This window comes from Oryzias melastigma, linkage group LG7 (assembly GCF_002922805.2).
Source record: "Oryzias melastigma strain HK-1 linkage group LG7, ASM292280v2, whole genome shotgun sequence".
In the NCBI taxonomy this organism is placed as follows: domain Eukaryota; kingdom Metazoa; phylum Chordata; class Actinopteri; order Beloniformes; family Adrianichthyidae; genus Oryzias; species Oryzias melastigma.
Genome location: NC_050518.1, coordinates 17,362,192 through 17,367,761, shown reverse-complemented (window position 1 = coordinate 17,367,761; position 5,570 = coordinate 17,362,192).

Genomic DNA, 5,570 nt, shown 5'->3' with positions numbered 1-5,570 from the left:
AAGAGAAGAAGTCAATTGTTGGAGCAATTTTTAGAAAATGGATGACATACAAGATCACTGACAACACCCCTCCACCTGGAGCTCCATGCAAGAGCTCATCTTGAGAAAGGTGAGTAAACAGCCTACAACTACACAGGGGAACCGGCCAATGATCCGAAGAGAGCTGGGACCACAGTGGGAAAAGATAATGTCAGTAAAACATGACGTTGACATTGGTTTAAATACTGCAAATTTCCAAAGATCCCCCTGCTAAAACCAGCACATGTCCAGATTCGTCTAAAGTTCTCTGTGACGATCTGTATGATCCAGAGGACGATTAGGAGAATGTGAAGAGGTCAAATGAGACCGTGTTTAAGGTAGAAGAATGCTGAGTTGCATCCCAAGAATTTCAAACCCACAACATCATGATTTGGGGCTACCTTTCTGAAAAGGACACAGACAGAATGAATGATCCCAAACTCATCGCCTGGGCAACAAAGGAGTGACTACACAGGAAGCATTTCAAAGTTCTAAAGTGGTCTAACTATTCTCTGAACCTCAATCCAACAAGTAATCTGTTGAAAAAATGTGTCTGCCCGGCAACAAGTCCAAAACATCCCAGCTCTTGAGAAGATCTGCATGGAAGAATGGACCAAAAGACAGCTCCAGTGCCAAACTGGTATAGATATTTAAATCATACAAAGGAATTTCCTGATATTTATATATATTTTATTCTGTCTCTCACAGTTGAAGTGCATCTATTATGAACATTAGGGACCAAACTCATCTTTTGAAGTGGGAAACCTTGCAGTATCAGTGACTGAAATATATTTTAACTCACTTAAATTCAAACTGTATCAGTGAGCATACTCACTCAGAAAAGGAAAATACACAGAAACTTTGTTTTTCCACCAGATCCTGCATGTGTAAAAACTACACATTTTACTGTGTTTCTGTTGTATTGTGTTGCTTGACTCCATTTAAAAAAAGGAAATAAATTTATGTATGAATCCATCAGAAACAAACAAGACAAATCACAAGCCAATTTTAAATAAAGTCATTCAAAATATGCAAACATCTATTTAGTTCTTATTTTATGTATGAGAAACTGTTCCATCCTAACAGCGAGCTTTTATATCTATGACATTTCTTTGATTTGATCATTCCAAACCACAATAACAAAAAATATTAAAAATCAAAGACTGAAATTGAGGTGACACCCTAAAATGATTGCTGCAATTCAGAGCAAGTAATACAAACCCTTGTTTCCAGGGAAAATAAGTCAATATTTGAAACTTGCTCATTAACTTGAGAGGCCAGCGTTTCAAATTCACTGGAAACATAATTCTTGGGGAAATTGATATATTGGAATTAAGCAAGGCACCTCTGTTTAAAATTCTCCAGTGGGTGTGTGCTACGCCTCAAGACTCCTGTTGGTTGGACTGGAAGGTCAGAAAGATGATGCCAATCTCCTCTTCCACCACATCCCAAAGGTGATTTATTAGGTTCAGATCTGGTGACTGTGGAGGTCGTTTAAGTCCAGTGAACTCATTGTCATGTTCAAGAAACGTGTCTGAGATGATTCCAGCTGTATGACATGGCGCCTTATACTGCTGGAAGTAGTATCAGAAGACATGAAGGGATGGATATGGCCAGCAACAGTACTCAGGTAGACTGTGGTGTTGTAACTGATGCTCAATTGGTACTAAGAGGTCCAAAGTGTGCCAATAAAACATCCCCTACACCATTAGACCATACTAGCAGCCTGAACAGTTGAAACAAGGCAGGATAGATCCATGCTTTCAGGTTCTTGATAACAAATTTTGACCCTAACTTCCAAATGTTGCAGCAGAAATGGAGACTCATCAGACTAGACAAGGTTTTTCCAATCTTCTATTGTCCAGTTTTGATGATCCTGTGTGAACTGTAGCTTCAGTTTCCTGTTCTTAGCTGACAGGAGTGGTATCCAGTGTGGTCTTCTTGTGTTGTAGCCCATCTGCCTCAAGGTTGTGCATTCAGAGATGCTCTTCTTCAGACCTCCGTGGTAACCAGTTGACTTACTATTGTCCTTCTATCAGCTGGAAACGGTCTGGTCATTCTCCTATGACCCAGACATCAATAAACATTTCTTTTCACATAACTGCCGCTTTACTGGAAATTTTCTCTTTTTCTGACCATTCTCTCTAAACTCTAGAGATAGTTGTGGGTGAAAATCCCAGTAAATCAGCAGTTTCAGAAATACCACATTCAAAGTCACTTCAATCACCTTTCTTCCCCATTCTTGAAATGCAGCAGATCGTCTTGACCACGTCTACACGCCTAAATGCATTGAGTTGCTGCTTTATGATTGGCAGATTAGAAATGTATGTTAACGAGCAGTTGGACAGGTGTGCCTAAGTACCAAGTACCGGTGAGTATACAGTTTTCAAGGATACAACGATGAGTGCAGGAATGAAACCAAAACGAGGATCTTCATCCAGCTATCAGAAGTAAGAGTTTTAAAATTATTAGTACTTGATATTTTTTATATGTTTTTCTCAAGTTAGGCTGGAATAAAACAAAAGTGTTCATTTTTCCAAATCTTTAAATTAAGTTTTTACATCCTCTGTACACAAAAAACAATATTCTGACAGAAATTTTGTCATAATTGAGGCAGTATTGATGGTTGTCAGTATGGGAATCCTGACTTATCTGCAGGTGTGCAGCCCCATACACTGACATTTACCTATCAGAACCAGGATTAAATTGGGTTTGGATGGACCGAGCAGAAACAATGATAAAATTGCTGCGACACAGATGACCAATTGAATTCTGACATGTTTGCTGCTTCCAAAAAATCACATTTAAGAACTCATTTTTTACATTTTCTCACATACGCCATCAACTAACGGGAGGCGCGATTAAAAAAACAGATGGAGTTTCTAATCGTCAGTCGTGATATTATGAAAGACGCAACAAGGAAATGCAAAATCCCTGGAAAAGCAGGAAGCGTAAGCAAAGGATTGAGAGACTGATTTGGATGCAAAGCAGTTTATTTTCTCCAAAATTTGAAAAAAATAACAAAAATAGGCTGGGGGATAAGCTTTTCACTTGCAACCGGAATAGGGAAGCAGGGAGATAAAACCCGACAAAGAGTTGGAAGGAAAATAAGCGATATGACTCGTAACATTTAGAAAAAAGTGTCAGAATGCACTGACGTTGCTGTACATGGTGGCTGGGTATTTATCCAAACTTGCAAGTTAAACCTAAACACAGGAATTAGTTTTGACTATATAATGTATAATAAACAGATGTCACTGCACTTTAAACCTCCACATTGATTCTATTGTTTTGGACAATAACAGGTGCTTTTTTATCACTAAAATACACATATTTAAATGTGCACCCAGCCCAGTTAAAGGGGACTCTCCAGAGATTTTCCTGTGATTATTCATCATGAAATCCTCGTTCTCCCAGTAGCAGCACTTTTATCCTCGGTCGCCCTCCAGCTCCCTCTTTAACCACGCGTCTGCTGGAATCCAGCCCGTGACTTGACATGCCGCGCACTCTCGCACAGCTGCACCACCCCAGGCGGGGGGTTGAACGCAAAACAAAAAAATTATTTTGGCGTGTTCAATTCTCAAAGCCACGTCTCTGCCTCGAAGGACAAAAGCAGATCCTTAAGTACTTGTTGGTGAGGGGAAAAATGCAAAGATGAAGTGCAGAAGCACAATTTTGAATAAAATAAAGACACACAAAAAAAACAGGCATATTGCTTTAAAGCAGCAACTTTCAGACATACAAATTTAGTTGACTGATGATAAGAGCACACAATATTTTAGCATCTTTGCTTTTCTTTTTCAAGAAATAATGACTCTAGCTAATAGCTATTGATCATTTTTTTTCTCACCTTAAAAGAGCTCAAGGTGACAATAAACATCAAAGTAAGAAGAGCTGTGATGAGACCATTATAGTACTATTTGATATTTTAAAACTTAAAAAACAATCCTGAAGTAATTTCCAAGTGTGTTTTGTAACTTTTTGATCATATAGACAATTGTTGCGCCAAAAACAGTTTCTATCATTATCCTCAGGGAAGCGTTTTTTTAATTGTTTTCCAGCTTTACGGTCTTAATCCAGTTTTAGTCTGCAGTAATTCTCTTCCAGTGCACTTGAAAACTAATCAAAATTGTGCAGCCTTTTGCACATTTTCCAATACGTTTGGAAAAAAGCTAATACAGACCCCACACAGATAAAATCAAAACTACAGTAATGAAAATAACTTTTGAGCGGCGCCTCATAAGCGCCAGAAAGATTCAGAACATGATAACAGAAACGCTGCATTAGGAATTTTGTGCTGTCCTTCACATTTACATTTAGTCCTCGATGCCTTTACTACAAAATTAATAGACTGTGAAATTTGTGTGCTCAACAAGAGTGACATTGGAACTGGTTCTTATTGGTACTGTGGTGCCCTCTAGTGGTGTCAAATGCACATACCGCCCATTTAAAAAAATATAGAATATTGAATTCATTTCCATAACGTTCATTGAAAAAATAAACTTTTTTTTAATAGATTATGGTCCCACTGTTTAATTTATTTTAAATATGTATTTGTTTATTTTTACATAAATTGGGGTTCTATTGCATAAAACCCACAAAAAAGGGTTTCAGATACAATACTGAGGACCAAGGAGAAGAAGGACTGGACTGGTTCAAAGTCCTGTTTTCTGATGAAAATAAAGAGTGTCTTTCATTTGGGAATCAAGGTCCAAGAGTTTGGAGGGAACCAGCAGGAGCCACAAAGTATTACTCTTAAAAAAATAACCAAAACAAAAAGTTGTATTTACGTAATTGCTATTATTGTTATAAAGATAAATGAACTACTTTTTTTTCTTTAAGATAAACAGCCTTTTTTTCAAATTAGGAAATACTTTATAACTTTTGTCAGTGGTTCATGCGACTTTTTTTTTTCAAAACAAAATACATGCTGAACCACAAAGGATTATCTCGTAGTGTAATGTCTGCAGGAATTTTAAAGGAGGGTTTTTTTCTTTACATTTTGTGGTGCTTCTCAGCCAGAAAATGTCATTATCTAACTTGCAAAAATTAAATCAGAGCTAATTAAGTGACCCTTACTGTGTTTTTCAAATCATAGGGTGCAGTTAAACCCTCAGATTTGTTCAGAAATGGAAAATCTGCCTCATAATTCAGTGCACCCTTATTCTGGTTGTGACCTCCAATTGAATTTTCTGTAGTGCGCATGCGGTGCACAAATATCTGAAAAATCGTTTAGTTCGACTTGTGATACGTACTTTAAGCTGTTTGTGAATATGTTTGAGTCAGTTTACTTATTTTTTTTTTTTTTTACTTTTGTCATTTTTTTTCAAAACTAAATAAGTTATTTTTCTTTACCGAGAGCCACAACAAATGGGTAAAAGAGCCACAAGTGGCTCTGGAGCCTGCAGACCCCTGTTCTAGCAGAGCTGAAGATCTGTATGCAGAGTTCATCTTCCAGCAGGACCTGGCCCCTATACTATTAAATATGGACATATAATTTTGAAAATAATGTATTTAGATTGATTTGATGTCTTTATCTTCTTTGTAAAAAG